The sequence below is a fragment of the Corvus moneduloides genome, chromosome 14 (assembly GCF_009650955.1).
Source record: "Corvus moneduloides isolate bCorMon1 chromosome 14, bCorMon1.pri, whole genome shotgun sequence".
Taxonomy (NCBI): domain Eukaryota; kingdom Metazoa; phylum Chordata; class Aves; order Passeriformes; family Corvidae; genus Corvus; species Corvus moneduloides.
In genome coordinates this window covers 1,592,731-1,617,469 of record NC_045489.1, presented here as the reverse complement: position 1 = coordinate 1,617,469, position 24,739 = coordinate 1,592,731, and the positions used below count along the sequence as shown (strand labels likewise).

At 39.6% G+C, this 24,739-nt stretch overlaps 1 long non-coding RNA gene across 1 annotated transcript in view; it reads left to right on the top strand.

Annotated features, from left to right (window-relative positions):
• The first annotated feature begins 718 nt into the window (after positions 1–718).
• LOC116451189 overlaps positions 719–24,739 on the top strand; it is an 80,542-nt gene continuing 56,521 nt past the window's right edge. Inside the window, exon 1 of the long non-coding RNA XR_004243118.1 lies at positions 719–899. This is a non-coding gene — a long non-coding RNA (uncharacterized LOC116451189). The remainder of the gene's footprint in view (positions 900–24,739) is intronic.

The following is a 24,739-nucleotide window of genomic DNA, read 5'->3' as shown; positions in this document are numbered from 1 at the left end:
CACAGGCAACATGCTCATAAAATGCCCTGGACTTCATTAAGCTGGATTGGCTATCAACGAGTTCCTGAAGGAAGAAAGTGTGGTTGGTATGTGAATGTGTTATCTGTGGAAGACTTTTTTCATTTAACAAGTAATTCACTGTAATTAAAATAAAAATGAAATGGCTTTCACTGTAATATCCTCAGAGAGTTTACCAAAGTGATATCCTAACCCCATAAAGGCAGAGGTAATTTTTCATCCATAAGGTTTTTATGGAAATATGTCTATTCTTTCCCAAAGCAGAAAATGATGCATTTTATTTAAATTACATTTTCTAGGCAGGAAGATTTTTTGTAATAGAATTCTTTACACACTGCATAATTTATGGACTCTGGGAACAGGTGATTAAAATGTTGTTCTCAGTGGAGAAGGTCCAAAGGAACCTTTGACACACCTTAAGATCACTCATATTTACAGTATATTTTTGATAATTTTATACAGACATGCTCACATGGAGCTTTCACAGGGTGAGAAAGAACAACACTGGCTGGGTCTATTTGTGTTTGTAAGTCTATTCGGTGTTTACAGAGCAGTTTATTTTATGTTCTGCTTTAAAAAAAAGAAAATCAATATGGGCTGTTTTGAAAACAAGCAAACTGTAATTAAAGGCATTGATGGATAGTTACATTAACAGCTCTTCACCAGCTAATCTGGGACCATCTGTTCTGCAGTGGTCTGAAAAGGTTAACAGCGTATGGATGCCTCCACTTGCCACAGCTCCGACACAGCCCTGCCAGGCTGGGGAATGGTGTGAGAGTGCTGGCCTTCTGGAAGAGCACACTGTGCTCCAGCTCAGTTCCTGCTGCCAAAAGTGGCCACACAGGACACGGCTTTGCCAGGCAGGCACATCATTGACTAGTGTAAGTATTATTATTTTTACTTTTTTGGCAATGTGGATCAAGCAGGCTGAATCAGCAAGTGGGTGTGTGTGGAGCTCAGAGGCAGCTAATGGGTGTTATTGAGGTTTTGGGCTTTTTGTTGATGAGAACTCTTGGTTAAAAAGAAAAGTCAAAAAAGAAGAAGTTTCAAAAAAATCACCTGAAGGCACTGAATATATTCAGAAAAACCCAGAAATGAATAAAGCATTATTTATCTTCTACACATAACGGATTTTTTAAAATTATGCTGCTCTTGATCAGTTTCCAATATATGGTCATGGAATGACCAGCTCAGGCTCTGGGGCAGAGCTGTGGTGTTTGTGTGGGGTCTGGCACAAGGAGCTGTGGTTCCCAGTTAAGCCATGCCCAGCTGTTCCTGGGAGGTGCCAAGGTCAGGGTGCAGCTGTGCCTGTGCCCAGCTGTGGGTGCTGCTGCTCTGGGCTGTCCCGAGGGCAGCCTGGCCTGGGACACGGCTCCTCGCTGGGGATGCTGCAGAAGAAGTGACCCTGTAAGTTCCCTTCTTAGCTTGTTTCTTTATCATCAGCATAGCTTTCATCACAGGGCAGAGAAAAGAATCATGGGAGAGGTAATAGTTTTATCCTTTTAGATACAGTATATAGTTCTTTAATGGCACAGTTCTTAAATTACAGCTAATAGTTCACGAACTCTACAGAGTAAAATGAAATTGTTTTGGTTATTTCAAGTGTCATGGGGAAAGGTTTCTCATTCTTGTGAGTATCTGGGTAGTGGCATAGCCATGAAGAAAAGTGAATTGGGAAGAAGGTAAACCGTGGTAAAAGCAGGGAAACTGAAAATGCATTGAAGGGATAATTGACAAGTCATCACCCCTGTTATTGATTTCCTCACAGCAGAGAAAGCTTTGTAGCAGATGAAAGCCTGGCTCTTCATTCTCCCACCTTGAAGAAAAGTGATTGTAGGAGAGCATTTGGTTATTGCTCTCAACTGGGTAAAATACTTGAGGGCTTTGTTTGGCTGAGCTTACCTGTTTGACTCTAATATAGGCAGATTCACTGAAAGGGGGAAAATTGTTTAAGAAGCTGAAGAGGTGAACTGTGTGGCAGTGGCTATGCTTTTATCAGTCTATAAGAGGCAGCTAAAATGTGTCAAGAATATTCTGCAGTCCTCCTGTAGGACTCTTCATCCTCTGCAGTAAAAGCATGAACCTGTCACAGCATTTGAACACCTGAGCTAATCAATCTCCATCTCCTATGGAGGCTGACGTGGGACTCGGGCTGCATCTCAGTGATGTAGGAGCTGCTCTGCCTGCACTGCTCTCACATCCTCAGCACAGATCTCTCTGAGGGCCAAAACCAGCCAGGGAACTCCTCACAGGGCAGAAAATGCCATATATTCGAATGTATTATCACAGGATGAAGCAGAGTCAAAGTCATTTAACAATGAATCATCAAAAACATCTCTGGCCAATTTAAAAAAAAAAAATCACTGAAGTATTTCTGAGTGGCTGAGTAACCTCTAGAGCAAGAAATAACACTTGTAACTGTGAAAAGAACCAAGTGAAGAGGGATTATAAATTAGAGAACTTTATTCATAATAATGTCATAAGAGGAACAAGTAGAAGAATAATATTTCTCTATCAAATATCTTGTGTGTCTGGATCCCTATGAAAAACATAAGAAAGCAATTGAAAAATATATACAATGAGAGAGAGGAACTGGAGGTCTCAGCACAGTGTCAAACTTATGATGTAGTTGGTGTACAGAGACTTGAAGGAATAATTCACATAGTATAAATCCTAAATGGAATTTGAATTTTACAGGAGTATGTCTTGCAAAAAAAAAAAACCAAAACCAAATGAACCAAAAATGCAAAGTGAGGGGATATTCCCTTACTATAAGAACATCAACAGGGATTAAGTGTCTGTAGAAGTATGGAAAAAATAGTAAAATCCCTTTGATTTCTTCAACCTGATACAGACCCCAGATATGGAACCCTGGGTTTTAGGGACATTTTGTGAACGCTCATTAAACTGCAGGTTTGTTAGCTCAGTTTAATCTTTTCAGTGTATATAATTAAAATATAGACTATGTTGATTTTCACAGGTTAAGGCTTTTTTTAAAAAAAATCCAAACCAAAACACCAGATAAAGGCATAAATTAAAATTACATACGGGATTGGAGAAGTAAAAAAAAGGGAAGGGAAATTGGGACACGAGAGAAATCACCTGGGAGGAACTCGTTGAGAATGTGCTGGTGGGGCACAAAATTGGAAACTGCATCACAAAACAACAGTGTGTGCTCTTTAGGAAAGAAAGGAAGATAATGAAAAAAACAATTGATTTCAATAAAATTCAGTGAGTGTTGAGCTGTGCTTCGTGTGAACCCAGATGGGGTGAAATAAGGTTAAAGACACTGTGAAGAAACAATAGCTTTTATTGGTTTTAATTCTTTTAATGGAGGAAGGAGAAGAAAGAGGCACAGAAAGGGTAGCAGGAGGCCAATTTGGATAAATCAGGAGTTGTTAAATCATCCTAAAACTGAAGTACGGAAGAGTCAAGGTTACCAAGGGTGAAGACATAGGTACAGAAATAGGAAGGTGAGTGTACAAAAAGGGATGCAGTTCTGTAAAATATTCAGACATTACTTCTGTCTGCTACCACTAAGGAAAACATTTTTTTTAAAATCACATTGAAAAATGAGAAGTTATTGAGTGAGAAATCTCAGATGTACAAGTGTTTGATATGTTTTTCCTGAACTAAAAAGGCCAACTGTGATTTCTCGAATGAAGCAGTTAATTTTAATGCCAAAAGGGCAAAATAGGCTCTAATAGGAGAAGATAGAAGAGCTGGGTTATACATTTTCAAGATAGTTGGGCCGTATTAAATTAACCCAACAGGCTGAATCAATCTCACAGCCATTCACAAAGATCTTAGAGATGCTGGAGGACAGGTGAGGCTGTGAAGACTGAGAGTGGTGTCTGGGATTTTTTTAAAACATAAGAGCAGGAGAATTAAAGGTGAGGCAGCTTAATTTCAATTTTGGGAAAACCAGCAAACCGAACATACCCCTGGTTTTTCTTTCCACTTTTCTTGCTCTGGTCCCCAAGCAAATGTCTCATTGAAAGTGTCCAGATGGACAACTCCAATAAGTGGAAGAGCTCCTTACACTTAAAACTTAGGAAAGTTGTCCTGCACCTTCTCCTTCCCCTTCCCACCCCATGGACAGCCCTGTGTGCTGGCTGGCTTTAATTGCAAATATCACCACATTTTTATCCTCATGCCTTGGGTTTGCTGCACTGCAGGTCCTCTGGTATGTTTTGAAGTAAACTCTGCTATTGATACATTATTAAGTGGATATGGGGTTAGTGCAGCCTTAGAGAAAAATTTTTCCAAGGGCTGTAATTTCTTCAGCGAGAGGCAGGTTCTGTTTGATTCCAGACACTCTGTAGATAAATATTCTGCAGGGTGAATTTCCAAGTGCTGTCCAGTACCTGGGCTGACTTATGTGCCCAGAGTGAAAGTTCTGTTTGCATCAAGAGAAAGACACATCCTGGTATCCCTGCACAAGCAGCACCATCATATTTTGCGCTCTCTTCTAGAAGGGAAAAAAGGAAATCATATTGTTCCAGTGACAAATCCTTCCCGTCTCAACTAGAAACTAAACCAGTGCCCTGCAGGAACCTGCCCTGCAGGAAAGTTCCAGCTTTAGTCCCAAGCCAACACAGCTTGTCAGCTTCCTACCCAAAGTTTCTTTGGTCATCAGTGAGAAAGCCCAGGAAGTCTGGGATAAACTTGCACCTTAAATGTGAGCTCAGTGCCCTGTGAGTGACATTTGGAGGAGTTTTGCTGCATCTTGTCATTTTAACTTAAATCTTTGACAGCCTTGTTGTGTGGACCCCGAATCAGTGGTTTGGTTTCCTTCCCAAAGGATTTGCTGTGTTTTATTTTTAAAATGCGTAAACATTTTTATATAATTAATTATTTAAATGACCAGAAAATGTAAACCTCGCTGTTCAGCTTTTAAATTGTAACACCAAGTTGTCGTGGGTGTGTTTGCTTGTTCCTTCTTCTGTTGGTTTTGCTTTGTTTGGTTCTTCTTTTAACCAAAAATAGGTCATGGTCTCTGTCCAAACCCCTCCATCCATTAAATTCTGAGGGAAGCTCAGATCTGGATTTTTCATACTTTGAAAATCAAATTAGTCTTCAATTATTTAGGGACTTCAATTTTCCTTATGAAGGCAAATTCCTAAAGACTTTTCTTACCCAGAAGAGTGTCTTCCTCATAGATTAACATTACCAAAGTTACTTTAGAGTTTAATTACTGTTTTGTGTAAGGTTTAAAATCAATAATCTTGCAGGAGCTTCTGCACTGAGAACTGAAATTTACAGTGTCTGTATGGGAGGTATGCAGCAATATTTGTATCTTATAAGTTTTTTCTGAACTTGAAATGCCACATGAATGCCTTCAGCATTGCAGCAGACCAGAAAAAGCAATCTAACATAGAAATATGTCCTGGCCTATGAAAGTCTTTACAACTTTGATTTAAGTACGTTCATCACAATTACAGCAACCCAGCCTCCCGGACTCGTTGCAGATGTTTCTAATTTATAAGCCTTGGGCTCATTTTTCATATGGAGTTTTTAAGGTTGTTTGATTTACTTTTTTTTTTTTTTGTTAATAGATTGGTCATCCTCATATCTTAATAAAACAAAAATTGAATTATATGCACCACTAAGCAAGCATGACAGGACTTTTGCTAGCAGATGTAAAGTGTGAAAACCTGTGGGAAAATCCTATTCATTTTAGGTTCCACTTGAGAACGCTGCAGTGCACTGCAAATGGATTCAGTCTGAAAGAGACAGAAGCCAGGGAACAATGGAAATCAATGATTTGAACCTAATTAAAAAGACCTGATAAAAATTCTGGAGAGCCAGATGGCAAAGTCAATTTCTCAGTATAATATCTGTGCAGATAAAGAATATGATTAGCTGTTGACATTCTGCAAGGGTAGAATGATCTTATCAGCGGGATGTCAGAGTATTTCTTTAACAGTATTAGACTGTGCTTTTATGACTATTGTACACCTGACTTAATGGAAATCATTTTTCTTCCAGGAAGTATGAGACATAATGTTTTTCTCAGATGTCACAGTGCAAAACTCACGAGTTGGTTATCTTGATAAAAGCTTTACACTCTGACCGCTGAAGGCAGACACATACATGACTTGAACATTAAAGCTGGAATCAAAGTGCAATTATAGGTGCTGGTGAGCACTTTTGTGAGTATTTCTCTCTACCTTTGTGTTTATAGTCTCCAGCCAATTCTGCTGAATTAGGAGTAAATTTTGGAAAAGGAAGTTTCCTGTACATATGTGTAGTGAAGCAAATGTTTCAGCGCCTTCAGCTGAGATGTTCAGTTTTTGTGCAAAATGCTTAAAAAGACAAAATGAATAAATTATGTGATGGCTCCATAGCTAAAACAGTCACGCTGGAGAAAAGATTTCTGCTATATTTTACCTCCTCCTCCACTTTATAGACTGGGAACAGCAAAGTGTAGACTAAAAAGGGGTGATCTGAGACTTTTCCTGGGAGGAAGAAGGGCCAAATTGAAATGCTTTTACAGGAAGAATTAAATCTAGGTCCTGGATATGCCAGGCAAGAGTGGTCTGATCACATATCTACTGAGTAAAACAGAACTTATGATCATACACCATTATTTTCTCATTGTCTTCCCTTGAGGTGTTGGCTGTAACCATTTGTAATAAAGGTTTCCGTGTTAATTTACTGCTGTATTCAGAGATCTAGAAGGAATGTGGGTGCTAGCAGGATTATGAGCCATTTAATTTTGGTTTAAAAACCAGTCACCTGGGTGTTGTTGATGTTAGGTTTGGGGTAAAGATGACTTGAAAGCTTTGCTTGTTCCTGAATTAAGCAGGTAGTGGCTGGTTCACTGCGGGATGTTCCAAACCCCAGGGAGCTGATGACTGGTGTGAGCTCTTGTCCCCTTCAGAAGTTCTCTTGCCATAGCTCCTGTCTGTATTCTCAAGACAAGAGTTGCAGCATGGGTGGAAAATTAGGAAAAGAAGCGTTTGCTAACTGAAAAGATGTCTGTGTTAAGTGGTCTGGATTTCAAGGGCTGGTGATCAGGTCAGCTGGGGCTGCTGGCTGGCGCTGTTTCACTCTAGGTCCTGGACACCTGAGTGTGTCCAAACTGCTGTTAGGGATAGTTTTGTGGTCAGGCCACATTGCATTCTTTCCCCTCTCCCTGTGCTTGGTGAGTAATCCTTCATTGTGCAGAGCAGCAGAGACATGTCACATTTAACTTTCCTGGAGTGTTGCTAAATGTATGTCTGTATGTGACTTCCTTATTTTTTTCATCCATAAAAAGAAGCAATCTGCATTAACTGCCTGTATTTCATGCATTACTACATTTTATTACATGCATCAAACCAATACCCACTTCTGTGTTCATAAATATTAGTGTCTCTAACATAACCATTACACATTTATTCTTTTGAATTCAGACAATGTGAAACATAAGTTACAGCTCTTTAAAAAAGCCTCAATAATTATGGACAGCCTGTGATGCAAGCAGCTCAGGTATAAATTTTAGAACAGATGAATCTTCCTTAAACTACACTAATTAAAGTTGCTTCAAAAATCTGGGCTAAGGATAAAGCAGATAATGCTTTACACAAGTAAAACACAAGACTCTCTGACAAGGCTTGCCTGGCACACAGTGCAGGGGGAACAGTTCTGAGTAATTGAGCGTTGAAATCTTCTTTCTTTATAGTTTTCAGATAAAATCAGAAGCAGAACTGCTGACTAGCAATTGGCAAACAGCAATATTCAGATCCTGACTTTAAAGCAACCTAAATTACTCTGTTTCACTTGCATATTTTAATTTAAACACCTTTTAAACACCATCTGAACCCTTTAATACTTTGACTATGTCTCCCCTAGGAATTCTAAAGGACTGGCTGAATATAGGACGTGGCTCACGGCAGTCATTGACTCATGCCCTTTATTGAGATATTAGACTTCATTATGCTAATGTCAGAATTTGTCTCTGTCCATGCTGAACACTGAAAGAGGAGTAACACTTCTTATTAAGTGATAATTGATGAGGTGACACAGATGAGGAGTCTCTCTGCAACAAGATGCAGCTTGGGATAATCAGGGTTCCAATAACTGATCACCAACTGGCTGCTGTGCATAGGAGCTGTCACTAATGCATTATTCTATAGATAAATGCAGTTCCCATTGTCACAGTGTAAAAAGTCACTGTATTGACAGTCCTTTCTCTATCCTTAAAACAATTTAGAGGCCTGGAAATCCTCCTACTGTGGAAACAAAAAGTGTAGCAGAATTTATCTGCTGCCTGATGACTTTCATAACTAAGAGTGAAACTAATAAATTCTCTCTTAAAAACTATACCTGTATTTCCTTCATGATATAGTTCAATGAGGTAGTTCATAGGTGATTGGACCCCATCTAATCTTCCAGGATTTGGAAAGCTCAATTTTTCCTTTTAATCTGTGTTTTGTACTGCATAGATATCAAGATAACATTTGTAATGCAAATGAGTTATGCAATTTGTATTTTTGAAGTTGAAATTGTAATAATCATTTAGTCCTCAGAGTGAAAGTCATTTTCCAGCCTTTATTTCTTCACCCTTATGTTCCCCAGTAACTTTGTGTGTGTGGTTGTTCTAGATCTGCATTTCTTGATGCTGTAGTTAGTTCTGTTTTATTGTAGAGCCCATCTGCAGCACTGCTGGGAGTATATCTGATGATCTCATTACTGGATCAAAGCTTCAGTCTCTTGGGTCACAACCCTGCCTAATGTTCTTGTGCAGACCCCTCCAGACTTCCACTAAAAACAGCACTTTGTGCTCATAAAAGCAATTGCTCAGGACATAAGCAGCCAGAAAAGAAAAAAAAAAATAAAGCACTATAAAAAGTACTTGAGGCTTTTGAGTAAAAAAAAAAAAAAAAAAAAAGTGGTTTACAGTATCAACTTTTCATTCTATCTGCTTGCCACATTGGTCTGTCATGACCAAAAATCAGTCATTTATTATTTTATGAAGTGAAAACATAGAAAAAAATGAAGCTTGAAGACCGTATTTTAAAAACATAATTTATGATCCTGGAATGAGACTCAAGAACATTTTTATTTTTCAGATGCTGTTCTCTTTCTTTTACCTACATTAGATGAACATGGCACTATTTTATGAATTGTAAAAGCTTCCTATCATTAAGCTGTGATGGAATATAATGAGAAAAAATATGGAATCTTTTTTTCCTGTTCAATGGGAAGACTTTTCCAACTCAGCCAGCTGACAGCAGAGGAGCAATCTGTTGTGGAAAGAGTCATCCCTGGGAATAGATAAGCAGGGGCAGCCTTGAGATAATGCAAGCTGAGGTCTCACCTGCACACAGGAGTGACAGCAGTGCCTACAACCTCGGGTAACTCGAGTAGAGAGCCAGTGCTCCCCACTCCAGGTGAGACTCAGGCAGGATGGGTGTCCCTGCAGCAGCCCAGGCTGGCTGGGAGTGCTGGGGGAAGGAGCTGTCCCAGGGCACAGGGATTTCTGTGGGACACAGGAATGGTCACTCCCAAGGGATCCATCACTTCTGGGGCTTTGGGGCCGGCTGTGTTTCAGTGTCCCCCCACTGAGTGCTTCTGTAAAATGATGGATGGAACCCCTGTGTTCCCCAGGAGTGCAAAGTTCAAATATTCTGTCATGGGAGCTGCAGGTAGCTCCAAATGAGAACTGGAGTGCAGCCATAGCTTGTGTTAGGACGTGGGATATATTCACACATCTAACAATAACTAGCAGTGTACATCAGTTGGTCATTCTAACAGTAACCTTTGCAAAGATGCCAATAGAAACAGTCTGAGAGTGCTAGGTACTGCCTTGTGAGGAAAGCTAGGCCATCACTGAAATTTGATAGAACCTTCTGGAAATCTGCCTGATGGGAAGAGCACAAAACCATCTGTGTTCCTCCTCAAGGCAGGAACCTGCTGCAATTTTTGAAGGTTTTAGCATTGCAGGGCAAAAGGTATTTTTCCTGAAAGTTTGTCTTTGCATTTAGGTGCCTCTTCTACTCTTGCCAGTACAAATATCCACCTGCTTTTCCTTACCCTGCATAATCCCTCATTTGGAAAAAAAAAAGAAGGGAGGAAGGCATGAGAGAGAAAGGGTTTGCAGATCCTCTAGCAAAGAAGATTTTAAAGCTTAAGTAACTGCAATGTGAACTTATTGCCACATGTAATATTGCTTCTTGATTTATCACCTTGGAAACAGCCTGAAGTCTTTGTTTTGTGTAGTTGCTCCACCGTGATTTAAAAGCAGAGGATGAGTGAGACATAGATCTTATAAGATTTAACTCTTCCATGGTAAGAACCTATAATCAGATATATTAATTGCTTGGTTCTGGCCATAGTTGCTGAAATAGAAAGGCGTCCCATGTGAATTAACAGAGTACTTATCACTATATCAAGTTTCCTCTTCATACCAGTAAATTTGCTCTTCTGCCTTTTAAACAGACAATAAAATAAACATGTTAGGATCAACATTTTCACATTTCAGAAATTTTGGATAAAGAAGCTTCTACTGCTTTTCTGAAAATATGTATAACTGGCACTCCTAAAACTAACCTGGTATGGTGCTGTTGGCTCAGAGAGCTGCAAGGGGAGTATCAAAACCAGCTTAAGTAGCTTGTGCCAAGCTAATGGCTGCATGCTTGTGTTTGTGTGCCTGTCTGTTAGAGAAGTGCTTATTAAATAACCCCAAATAACACACTTCTGTGCAGATAGATGGACTCGGAATTTTCCCTGAGTGATGGTATAGGAATCCTATTACCCAGCCTGAGTGACTCTGAATGAACTGGGGGAATCACAGCACATGTCGTTTAATGCTCTCCTATTTTTCCTCCTGATAATTTGTGCAGAAGGAGGATTGATGTTTCTCACAGTAGTCTCTCTTTCGTGTTGCTTTTGTAATCTTTACTGATATGAATTAATATTTAGCCACTTCTCTTTTTACTAAATTTTGTTACAAGTGTGTAGTATCAGCACTCCCCTTGAGCACAATCCTTCTCAGTGCAAAGCACCACGTAGCTGTAATTCCTCTGGTTTTCTCTGTGAGCTCAGCCCAGTCAGTGCTTTCAAAGACTGTTCTTTAATTTTGCAAAGCCTCGAATTTAATATTATTTTGACCTTTTTAATATTCTGGGTTTAGAGTGTTCTCCAGGCTACAGTATTTCACCAAGTGAATGAGTGACTACAATTTAGGATTTGAATCGGGGATTTAGGTAGGACCAAAATAAATTTCCTTAATCTGTAGATGAGATAGTTTAAATAATCATGGTTTCCAGGCTGTAATTTTCTGGTTTTCCTCAACAACTCTTGCTGCTACAGTTTCTTCCTGTAAATCAGAGTTTTTATTTAATCGAAACTGTGCATGGAAGTTCTGTTGAGTTGCTTTTTTACCTCTCTGTCCATCACAGTCTGAATGGTGGGAGGTACTGACACTGACACTGGGGTAAATTCTTCACATCACTGAAACAAACATTCTGTCTTCTTAGATTTTTAGACTGGGGAGAGTTTTGTTTTCTCTCAGCTCACTGAGCATTATTTGATTTGGTTGTTCTTCAGATTTCTTCGAATTTGCATGCATTTATCTTTGTGTTTTCTGGAACGCTGTATTGCAAGATAAAGTGAATTATAGATTAACATGCAAGTGGACAATGCAAAATAACTAGAGTATACAAAACATAAGGAAAATTTAAACAGCTCTTGGTGGTTGGAGGGGTCAGGAAAATATTTACCTCAGAATAAGTACCTTTGCAGCAGACATGTGTAAATTAACCATTTCAATTGGTACTGACTTTTCCGCCCCCACTGTGATACACGCACGGGGATTCGGGGGTCAGCAGCTCTTAGGGAGTCCCTAGAAACTGTTTGCTGACTGATCAATGTGTAATTAGGGAACAAATTGGAGGAGGTCACTGAAAAGGGCAGTCCTAATATCAGAGGCTGAAGGGGATTATCTCATCTGCCTCATTGCTGAATCAATCTTATCCCCTTTCCAACCAACAAAATTCAATTAACTTTTATGAATTATTTAGCCACACTGAAGCCTTAGATAGTATTAATATTTGTGTTTCAGCCTGTTTTGTGCAAGGAATATAAAATATTGCTTCTTTAACATTAATCAAACTGCAATGTAAAATGTAATTTTCTATTTCACTGTTTTAAGAAATACCTTCTTAATCATGCCTGATGCTGACTGAAAAATGTTACACGGTAGCTTTTGCTTATGTTTAGATTATGAATTGCCTCAGGAGAATATCAGGGATTCTATGTAACTTAAATTATAGATTTCGATTTTTTTTTTTACTCAACGACAGCTTTTTAAACAAAAACTTTTAGAACTTTGATGCTACCAGACAAATTGCAATCTGCTACCACAACCCAAGAAGGAAGGGTTCAAACAATGTTGCTACAGTATTTATTAGTCTTTGACTAAAGAGTTTAGTTCTTATCTGAGAAATTGTGCTCCAGAGAAGCTAAGAATAAAACAGGATTGACTTGTAGACAGGAAAGGCTTATTTTGTGTCTCAAAAAATGAAAGATTGTCAGTCCTTCACTCACTTCCTGCACTGTTCTTAGTATTATAGCAATGATCTAGTCATCAAAATGGAGAAATTAGGAATTTGAAGGCTTGACAAGCCAATCACAACAATGAGAATGTCTCTTGCAAGTACTCAGTGAAATAACAGACAGGCTTGGAGGGGGCAGAGCAAGACTGCTCGAGTGCTGGTGGAGCCACTCGTGTCCATATTGCTGTGAAGGGGTAAAAAATCCTGCACAACTCATTCCCCCAGCTGGTTATTCAAACTCCTGGGGGAGAACTGGAGTCTGCAGTAACTTCGTGTTGCTACCCCACCACTGGCACTCCCTCCTGAGCTGGTGGCTTAAACTGGTGGGAGGATGTGTGCAAAAACCAGTCAGAGCAGGGAAAGTGTGAACTGCAGCTCTAGACCTTAAATAATTTACCTTGGGAGTTTTCTTCTCAAGCTTTGTGGCCACTGCAGTCAGCACTTGTGCATGTAAACGAGTTATCCAGCAGCTGTGTGCTCTGCTTTTGTTTGGGCTGGGACAATATTGCATGACATCCCCTCTCCTTCAACTATCGTATCCTTCACCATCCATCAGGCATTTTATCAGTCCCCTCTGTTTTCTCTTGAATTTCCTTTGGCTGATTTAATATTAAATTTTACTCTGATTTTCTACTGCATCTTTTCCATTTACTTTAATTAAATGTCTGAGCCTTGTGGATCAAGATAACTTTTATTAAACTTAATAAATGGATGGTCCTTATTTGTAGTTCCTTGCAGTTTCTCCTAGGTTCATCGAAGCCAAAGATTTTAAAGATAGAACAAGGTTATAAGAGAGATGGCAAATCTGAATACTGAGGAATTTATGACATGAATTTCAAATGCAAGTAGCTAATTTTTCCTTAAGAAAGCACAAGTAGAGCGTTACCAATGAAGCTGGAGAGATACCTTTGTGAAACATCTCAGTCAATCGCATGTCAAACACGATTGGCTGAGATAAAAATTTACTTACAAAGCACCGAGGTTTCCACTGAAATTTGGCATGTTGACTGTAGATGGTGAATAATTTACAATCTCAGCAGTGCTGCCAACGCCAGTAAGAAATGCTAATTCTTGTACAGGAATGTGCTGCTCAGTAACTTCGATTTTACTCTCTGCTCTTACAAGTGTCTCACCTTTCCAGTGAAGGGAGCTCAGAACTTATTTTTCTCAGTGTCAAAGCTGTGTGTGATAGAATGGCAGCATTTATCACACTGATGGGCTGCTGCTGGAAGCTGTTTGTGTTGTACAATCCTATAAGTTTAGCTCCAAAATGTGATGTAGAAAGATGCATCTGCTTTATCTTCTTCCCTTTCAGTTGTTCTCTTGCATTATATAAACAAGAGTTGGGGAGGAGAAATTGTTTGAAAATCATTTTTTTTCAGTTGCTTGGGGATTTCTCACTGTCAGTGTCAATAGAAATAATAGCATTGATATTAGCTATCAAAACCAGAGCTGTACAGGATTTTTTTTATTAATTGCTGTAGACTGTGGTCTTGCAGCTACAGCACACTGAAGTCAGGCTGCTCCCTTTTTCTCAGCATCCTCCCAACAGTTTACAACTAATGCCTGTTCAACAATATAAATGCTATGCAGACATAATTTGCACATCACCGTTAATTCTTTGATTAGTTCAAGAGGAATATTAATGTTCATTATTAGTGTAGAACTCAATTAAGATTTCTGCTGTTGCTTATAATAGTTTACCGGGTTTTCTGGAATGTACACAAACTGATTGAGATGTGTGTGTGTATATATATATAAATAGAATGTTGGTTCTATTAACCTGCTGATATTTTGGTTTTCTTTTGGCATACTCGTGGCAATTTCTGGTAAAAAAATAGAAATAAATTGAAGATTTATAAAGATAAATTTTTATGAATTTATTTTTTATAAATTTATTTTATATAAATTTATATTTTTGTAAATATAATTTATAAAGATAAATTGAAGAAATGCAGGACTATAGAGAAATCAGAGGCAACTGTAAGGGATAAGCAAGAGAAAACACCATTTTCCACTGCTTGTGGAGTTGTCCATTCAGAAATGTAGCTCAGTAGCACTAAGCCAGCCTTGCAATAAAATCCAGGGAATTCAGGCTTCTCGTTAGCACTTAAAAATCTGTCTAGACTTTATGCCACTGCCAAATTTCCTTATGCAAATGCTCACAAACACGTTAATATTGTGCACCTGGCCTTATGGGATGTGTAATTACCCTGACAAAAGTGAGGATAGCTTCAAAGTCAAGTATTTGCTTAATTTCAGCAACTGCTGAACCTGATTTATACCTTCAGCAAGTGACAGCCTTTTGAGTTTTAATGGAGGTTTCCACTTAAATAAAGGGAACTGGACTTCCTATACACCCTGCAGAAACAGTGAATAAATGTCCTTTAAGTGGATAGAAGAGTTCTGTGGGAAATATGAACGTTTACAAACTTAAGTTTACATCTGAATCCAAGTTTTTCCCTTTGAATGTGTGGCATTGAGTATTTGTCAGGACTTTATTGTACGTGGCATCGCAGTGCTTAGGACTGAGCAGGCTGCAGAGCCCTCTGCCATCTACCAATATCAGCAAAAGTCGTATTTATTAGGCTACTAACTGTACTTGAGCCTAATGCCAGTAATGTTGATGTTTTTAAATCCAGAGAGCGTGAAAATAATTTAAAATTAATTTCCAGATCTTTCAGGCAGAACTCAATACCACAGTGCAGGTCTCCACAATAGCAAAGAAAACTGTTTAAGCCCAGTTAAGGATCTTACAAAAGACTTGTTTGTGGATGAAATATTTTCTGGTAATGGTGGTTGGGCAGTCCAACTTCCCGACTGAATAAGTGGTACTGACCCTAAGCACTTTAAAGTTTGAAAAAATTAATGAAAAATAAGGCTAGAAAACCTGATTAAGAAAGTTTTAAGCCTGCTTCTATAAAATAGGTCTGTTTGAATAAAAACTTTTAAAATGCTGTACAAATAGCAGCAGATACGGCAAATTTTCACAAGATCCTATCTAGAGAGTGATAAGGGTTATAAGATTGCCCTGGTGCAACAAATAACAGTCAAAATTTCCACGTTTCTAAGCAGTTTGCTGCAAAGCAGCTAAAAGCAATTATATAATTTTGATATCTATAAATTCTATAAATCTGGGGAACATGGCACTGATCCAGATCCAGAGCTCTATTTCCATCTGAGCTAAGCAGGTTACAGCATGAGTGCCATTCCCTTTTCCCCTCACTCCTCTGAATGGTGGATTTTCTGTGCCTGTCCTTAGCACATGAAGATGAATAGGAGCACTCTGACTGCAAGAGTGGTGTCTTTCTCTCACATAACCAATGCTATGAAACCTGAAACCAATAAAGAAGCTTCTCTCAAGGAACAGGAGCAGATTTCAAAGGGGAATATATTTTTTAAGTGTAACTTTTGGAGTAGAATGTTTTGTCCTATTGAGGAGCTTTCAACAGTCCATCAAGGTTTGTTCTCATGGGCACTGCAGCCTGGGCTGCCTGGAGAGGGGGGGCTGTGGAAACCTCAGGGAGTTCAACAAGGTCCTGCTCTGGAGCCAGGCTGGGACTGCTGGGGGTGTTCACCTGGAGGTGGGGAAGGTTCCAGGGAGACCTGGCACCTTCCAGCACCTAAAGGGGCTCCAAGAGAGCTGGAGAGGGACTTGGGATAAGGACATGGAGTGATAGGATGAAGGGGAATGGCTTCAAACTGACAGGTTTAGATGGGATATCAAGAAGAATTTCTTCCCTGTGAGGGTGGGCAGGCCCTGGCACAGGGTGCCCAGAGCAGCTGGGGCTGCCCCTGGATCCCTGGCAGTGCCCAAGGCCAGGATGGACAGGGCTTGGAGCAACTTGGGATAGTGGAAGGTGTCCCCGCCCATGGCCGGGTAGGCGGAATGAGAGGATCTTTGAGGTTCCTCCCAACCCAAACTATTCTATGATTCTAAATGGTAAAAGACAAACCGTTGTTAGATTCCAACATGGGATTTTCCCCTAACGTTTCTGGAATTTCTCTAGGTTTGTTTTGTGTTGTTTTACCATTGTAGTGAGATCAGTACAAACCTTCCAAAATCAACACAGTAACCTGTGGAGGAGGAGGGAAATGATTTCCATTCAGGTCCTTTCTGCACACAGATGTAAGCATAAGAGAGGTGACTGAAAGGTAACTCTATTTACTGTAGCTTTATTATAATCCTCGGGGAATTCATTAGCATCCCTCTCAAATGCCAGTGTTCAAATCCTGCTAGAAGAGAGCAAATAAGAAAGGTAACAGAAATGATTTAGGAGAAGATATTTTCCCAGGTTATGCAAATGCAGCTAAAGAGATTCGGCTTTGCTCTGGGTTTCCCTGATTCACAGTAGTAAAGATGTATTATGCGGGTTCCCCTCTTGAAGAATCATTTATTAGGGTGACAGGTGAATAATGAATGCAATTCACTAATATTGCACCATCTCCTCATCGGGGATTAGAGCGAACAGGAAGGAAGAAAACTCTTAACGGGGTTAGGAAGGGATCAGGTGAACCACAGGTTTGTGTCTCCTTGTAAATTCCATTTCAACAAGACAATGAGGATGGCTGCTGTTGCTAATAAAGGAAACAAAGGCCGACAATTCAGTTCCTAAATTGCCCCTGATAAGGTGGTCATGCTTGCCTAAGTTTTCTGTGTTTGCAGTAAACCATCAGCAGTGGTGGCTGCTCAGGGGTGTGTATGTCCTGGATGCTGGATAGAAAATCTATAAACAATGCTGCAAATGCTTTTTCAGCTGAAAAATACTCTTTACACTCATCCCTTATCACTCTTTTAAAGTTTTGCTTTTAAAGCCAAGATTCCTTATGACATAATTGTTTGTTGTAACTATTGCTCGTGTATATATGCACATTTTATTTGCACTCAGAGGAAAGAACTCGGGTAGAATGTGTCTCTCTCTGTTAACTGACCACCACTGAAAATTTGGTTTTCTCCAGAGTAATACGAAGGCAATTAATGCTTCGTCCTGGTACTCCTACAAGTTTGCTTTCTCTTACTCTTTGTGCTGGTCTGCAATACTCACCTGCAAATGTCAATGTCTCTGGTGTGGGAACTGTGTTGGGATGTGCTCACCTGAAGTAAGAGATCTCATACAACGCTTAATCCTTGGGCTTTACGAACCCCATGAAATGCAGAGCTTCCAGAACTTTACTGGGTCTGCTCTGAGATCTAAACCCTGCTTTATTCATTGCCACAGCATAAAACAAGAATTCTGTAAGTTACAGATGGTCATCAAATTGACAGTGTGTTTGCTGAAGCATGAATTTCCAACCCAATGAAACTCTGCTCCCCATGTGCTCAGGGGGCTCCTGGGATAACACAAAGTGACAATGTGCACGGGTATGCAGGCGAGCACAGGCTGCACACAGCATATGTTAGGTCTTGGTTTCACGTGGAGCTGAAGGGAATTGAGAGAGAAAACATCATGATCTTAGCAAAAGACCTCTTTGGTACAATCAAACCCCCTTCTCAGTTCCCATGGGATGGCCTGGAGATGCAGCTGTCCAGGTCTCTGGTTCCTGTGAAACACCCCATAATTCTGGCCACGTACATGGTGGAGGTTCTGCAGCTCCCACACATCTACCTGTGACCACAGCCCAAGACTAAGACCAGGCCTTTTGTTCATGGCTATAACTCCTGCAGTTCTGTTCTAAATAATGAAATTCAAGGCTTCTGACAGGTTACTTTAAATTTTACAAGTGTGTGCTTACCCTACGAATGTAAATTCACATTTACATGGTGCATATGGAACTGGGAGATTCTCAGTGGACTGGAAATGAGAACATATGGCTCCTAAAGCCAGGGCAGGTAAGGGAATGTTTGACTTCATAACATCAGAATAGCCTGCAAGTCCATTCAGAGAACCAACACACAAACCTGGGATGTGAGGAGTGCACCCACTCTCGTGTGTTTATATAAACACACACACACCCCAGTGGTGCCACTTTCTTATTAATGTGAACGTATGTTTCTGAGTTTTACATTCAGCTGTTTATTTTTGTTATTCCTCTGGAACATGTCTTAGAAACTTGGACTCTGCTGAAAATTTGGTGCTTAACCATCTGGTTTTAGTTGTCTTGTTTTTTAATGGGCATCACTAGGTTATTTTTCCAGCAGTTATTTTCTTACACATGTTCTTTGATGTCAGGGTTGAGGTGTAAGGACAGCAAGGGAATGGATCAGGTGCCTGAATGCAGCTGCAAATAGAATACAAGGAAATTAGGGAAAGTTGCCCAGTTCTGTATCTTTTGCTAACCTGTGATTCTTCAGAATGACAAACTAACTCAAGAATCTTTTTTTCTAAAACTGAGAAGAAACATTTCAAATTTGAGTCTAACCTTCCATTGCCTCAAAACTATCTGGGCCAAAACCACTGAACAATTCCTGAAACTGTTCAGGAAAGCAGCTTTCTGAAAGCTCCTTTTTGTCTTAGACACAGCATTATCAGAAAAAGAGGTATCCTTTCTCTTTCCCAGGGAGATCAGCAGTAATAGCTCTCACCAAGATGTTAGAGACCCAAGCCCAGTTCTCAGGAGGATGGAGAGTCATTATCTATCCAAATCCTTGTCCAAATCCCCTCTCTGAACCTGCTGGAGAGTGGATTTTTAGGTGTATATTCTACTACCCAGTTAAAGAAGTTGTGAGTAATTTCAAATGGATTTTTCTGAATTTTTATAGCTGGAGCCAGCAAATATATTTGTATGAAATATTTATATAATCTCCAAGCCAGAGAGGGAATAAGCCACTAACTTGGTAACTCACCTAGGAAAATGGGGCACAGAGCTATCAGTCTCTTCTCCAGGCCTTAAAGATTCATGCAGGGTGGAATAACTCCATATAAGATAATAAGAAAAGCATGCATCAATAGCCCACCTAGGGCAGTGTCTTCAGAAACAGTAAATGTGAGCTCAGATCAGTGCAGGCAGAGCCTGCTCACCCTCACAGGCTGTGGAATCCCCCTGTGGAGTGAGGGGACAGAAAAGCCCTGCCAATATCACATTTATCAATTTAGTCCTGGGTTTTCTTTTCGAACAGGTGCTCAAAAGCTGTTTTTTCATTTCGGTCCTGACAGAATGTTTGAATTTACCTAATTTCTTTTCATTTAAAATCCTCCTTTGACAGGATTCTTTCCTTATTTGACTTTATTTAAGCATTTGTTGCCCCTCTGGTTTATCTGTGAAAAATGAGTATGAAATCAGTTTACCCTTTGGAAAGAATGGCCTCAAGCTCACCTATTTTTAGGACAGCAAGTGAAGACTGCAAATTTGGATGGATATTGTCCCAATTAACAAATACTCTGCTCTTTGTGTCTGGTGGTTTTAAAAAGAAAAGCTTTTAGGGAGATGAAGGAAGAATGGAGTCTGTTTCTTGTGTTCAGCAGTAAGTGATGGTGAAGCCAGTAGAACTCCTTGCCTCCTTCTCATTTCTAATTACCACTTATAACAGAGGAAAGAAGAGAGAACCAAACAAAATCATGGGAATTTTCTGACTCTCTAATTGCTTTTCAAACTGCAGTGCAAGTGCTTCCTAATTATAAATAATGAATCAGTGGCAATAACAAGATACACCTTGTGCTGGAACAGACATGGCATAACTCTAACCCTTCATAGTCAAGGCAAGGCTCCAGTCTCTCTGGAATTGCCAGGCCTTTGGATCATCTGGCAGAATGTGCTGTAGGAGAAGCACAGCTGGGTCTTTTTCTCTCAGGAGAATCCAGTGAAATACCCTGGTGTCAGACTCAGCTGGCTGAAAAAAGCTGCATGCCCCGAGTTGTCTCCCAGTTGCCTGCAAAATGCCTTTTTTCATCTGTCTTGCACTAACTGGAATTAGTTCAGCATTTCAGATTGATTAATAAGTATTTTAATAATATTCAGAGCAAACATCAGTCCCAAAGAAATACAGAGATGTCATGAAAATTGCCATTGGAAATATCAGACCCTTAAAGGTGAAGAATGCTAACTATTTTAAAAATAACAGTATGACAAACTACAGTAGTTACCATAATTTCTATTTTATTATTGGAACAACAAATATTTTAAGCTTTCATTGAAATGATACAGAAAATATTAAAATACAAAAATTAACATTAGCATTTCAAATTTAAAATAAAAAGGGGAAAACTTGGCCTGTCTGACTGCTAGATGGCTTCTGTAGTCCCTGGTCTTGCAAATATATGCACGAGTTTTTAACTCTGTGTTGGTGACTGGTACTGCTGAAGGCTAAGAGAAAGTCTAACTCAAAATTCAGAGAAAAGCCCATGGTGGACTCATCTAGCTTAACTTCTTTTTTCTTAGTTGGGTTAACTTGATCTTCTATTCCTCTGAAACAGTCTGATAATTTTGTGGCAGTACCGCACTCACAATGTTTCATTTTGTAATTGTTTTGACTGGTAGACATGCAGTTTTCACAGGTGCTGAGAATTACCTCTAAAAAACACGGTTTCTAATTGTTGGGCTGTTAATCCAGTTAGTTCAGTGACATAGAGATGGTACTGGCCATACTTCATCATGTAATAATGTACATTATACACTTGGATGACTGTAAAACCTCCAGGCCCCAAACTGTCACTCTTCTGATGTCTTTATCTGGCTTTCAGTAAATCATAAATATTCAGTGTCTATGGATAGGCTTGTAGAACAAATTGATATTTTTTTTAAAAGTGAATTTTCAGTTCTGAAATTGTAGGTATGACTTCCAAAGCCCTGTACAAGGATTAGGTGAAACAGCCTGGATAGAGGCAGATGTTCACCATCATCTTCTTCCATCTGCCCTGAGGTCTGGTCAGCTGGGAAGTCTCTGGACAGCTGATTTTGTAGGGTGAGTCTTCAGACGCAGGTGCCAAGATGCAACTCTGCATCTCCTCCTGTGCTCGTGGCATGTTACTGAGACTGGCTAAACACTTCTGACTGGATTTGATGGGGTTTGTGTGTGGTGTTTGTTGTTTTTCCTAGTACACTGAAAATGGCAGAGCCTATGAGGAAATTAGCCATGTCAAGTAATAATTTCTAAATATATTTTTTATGGAAATTTTAGTTGCTCAGTGCTGAAATTCAATTACTGCTCAAAATAGCAAATTGAAATCAATTGTGTCACCTCATTCCACAAAGCTTCGTAAAATGAAAGCAGGAATTGAGATCTAGTATGTGTTTAGGAAATATATCAGGGAAATCCATGCAGATTTCCCTATTGCAGCTGGTTCTGAAACCTCTCTGCTCAGAGCACATGTTCTCTCTTACATCTCAGCATCAGGAAAAAACCAAAGCCAGAAAAACTGTGCCATGTAACTATTTGCTTTTGTGAGGGCAAGAACACTCGAGGAGCATCAGGAGCTAAAGGTAGATGAGGAAACTGGAAAAAAAGTACACAATAATGGATTCATTCTGCATTTGAAATGTACACTGATTCCTTTAAAATAAATCCTCACCTTTGCTGTATCATGTATTGAAAAGGTCTCAAACTAAACTGCACAACTGAAAATAAATTGCAAGAATTCAGAGCTGGAACAGAGCAAAGAAGGCAACTACCCTGGTAAGCAATAGTTTTGGTCTGAGGATAATTACCCACTTGGGTTGGAATGAATATTTTATGCCAATGAATTTCCAGTATGAACTTCAGGTTTGATTTGGACTGGAAAGCTTTAGCAGTCACTTGGAATAGGAGCTTGCTCCCATTGGTAACTCCAAGGCAGTGTGGGAGTGGGAGCTGTGAGTTTCCAGGCTCCCCAGAGGAAAGGAGCTCAAACTCTGGCTGGATTGTTCCCTTGCATCTTATTGCAAAACACTCTGTTCTGAAGAGTTTTGACATTTTTGCTATCTCGACAAAAAGCAGTCTTTTGGTTTTGTTTCAAAAGTGTATTCATCATTTTTCATCTTTCATTAAATTATTTTTTGTTTACATCAGAAAAGACATCCAATCGTTTATCGAACCATGAAGTTTACCTTTTCCTTTACTTACCCTAGTCACGTGAAGTTGTGAAGGATTTTATCCTGTAGTCACGTATTTGGTATTATCTAGCAAAGCACAAGTTGCAATAAACTCTCTCATTGAAATTAGCTGGTATTTTACTTTATGGAAACATGAACACATTGACTCAAACTCATCATGAAAATACATCAGGCATGAACTAAGCTTTTCAAACCCTTCCAGGGCTTTTAAGAAAATATGTAAAATAACTTTGTCCTAAACCGAACTTAATTTAATGTGCTTCTTCCTCTGAGAACTCCATTTTTATAGAACATATTCTGATATAGCCTTTTGTTGAAATAGAATAACACTGGGAGATACCTGGGAGCATATCTCACTGCAGTCATATCAGCTGTAATATATGGGAATATATTTGAGTATTTTCTATATTAATAAACACAAGATTATTGCTAAGAATATGTGGTTAACCATCCTGACATTCACTCTGGAAATATTTGTCCAGGGTATTCATTCCCAAAGAATATTAGCACTGCTTTGAAACAGACCATTGGAGATTCAGCTGTGATTATTCTTTAGATGGGTTTGGTTTCAGGATTACTGTGTCAGTGCCATTTTATCTCATTTTATCATGATGAAACTGTCACATGAAACCTTCAGATTCCCTCTCCCTTCCCAGTTCCTTCCCTTTCAAACATTATTTTTTCTAATATTGCTCAGAATGATAAGAGAGTTTTTTGTGTGTACCTGACTGTACAAAATGCTCCCGGTAATGCAGGTCCCAAAGCTCCCAGACACAGGAGGCATTCCTGGTTTGGAGCCACCTGAAGCCTTTCATGCAGGGCACAGGGAATGGTCTGATGAGAGTTCCTAGAGGTGAAAATCTGGGGATGTCCCACTCACATCACAGCACATCCGTGGCTTTCTCTGGAGGACTAAGGGAGAAAGATGATGGTCCCTGTGAATTGCTCTGATGAGCTGTGCCCAGCCTGGTGGTTCTGAATGGACTCAATTTCAATGAAATGCACACACATTTCCCAACAAGTGAGGAACATGATTAATACAATTATTTACATTTACAAAAAATCACCATTTTCCCTAAGGTATAAAATCTATATTGTCCAGCTCGTTCAGATCCATTTTGGGAAACTCACCTGCCGTTAAACTTCTTTAGGAACCAAGCAGGGCTCTTTCCTAGCCCTGGTTGCACACTGCCTTGGGTACATTCTAGCTCATTAATTTTTTCACTGAAAGGGTTGCCAAGCACTGGAAAAGGCTGCCCAGAGGGATGATGGAGTCACCTCCCCTGGAAGTGCTCTGGAAACCACTGGATGTGGCATGCAGGGCTCTGGTCTGGTTTGCAACGTGAGGATGGGTCAAAGGTTGGACTCCACAATCCTGGAGGTCTTTTCCAACCTTAGTAATTCTATGATTTGTCTATTTGCATTCACAGAGATTTCCTTTAGAGGCTCTACGGTCTTTGTTCAGTTGTTTCTCTCTCAAATGAATGAAAATGTTACCAAATATTTTTGTCTTATTCAGTTACCAAATCTAATTAATACATCCAAACCCTGTACATTTTTACATATTTTAACCCAGTTATTCCAAGGAAAATAGGTTTGACTGATAATTTTTTGGTTGGTTGGTTGATGGGTTTCGGGGGTTTTTTTGGTGCCTGTGTGTGTTTCTGCAACCACGCCTCACATTTTAGTTCAGAGAAGAATATCACAAGAGGCTGAGAGCCTTAAGTATATCAGATTCCTACAGGTTTAGTGAACAGCAGTTGGGTGGAGGAGATCCCATTATTCCTGCAGGTCACAGAAACCTGGAGTTTCAACCAGAGGCTGTCCACAGGACAGGGCTGCTGTGAGCTGACAGTGCTCCAGCCCTGCACTCTGTGCTGCTCCCGTGCAGAAAGGCTTTATTTAGAACCCATTAGAGATCAAACAATCTCACCAGACACGAGTCTGGATGAGAGCAGGCTTCCCGTGGGTCCACAGTGTGCAGAACAAGCTGTCATTTAGTTCTGTTTGGCTTCTTTAGTGCAGTTTCTATCTCCAGCAATCAAAGCATGCATTAGAGTCATTATCAGTTCTGCTGCTTTCCTTGTACCTGATTTTCAAATTGTCAGAACAACGTCTTTTGTTCTATAATAAATTAATTGTATTTGAATCTTCTATCATTGGCAGCTGGACTTCTTTGTTTAAATATAAATATGAAGATGCTGGTTTAT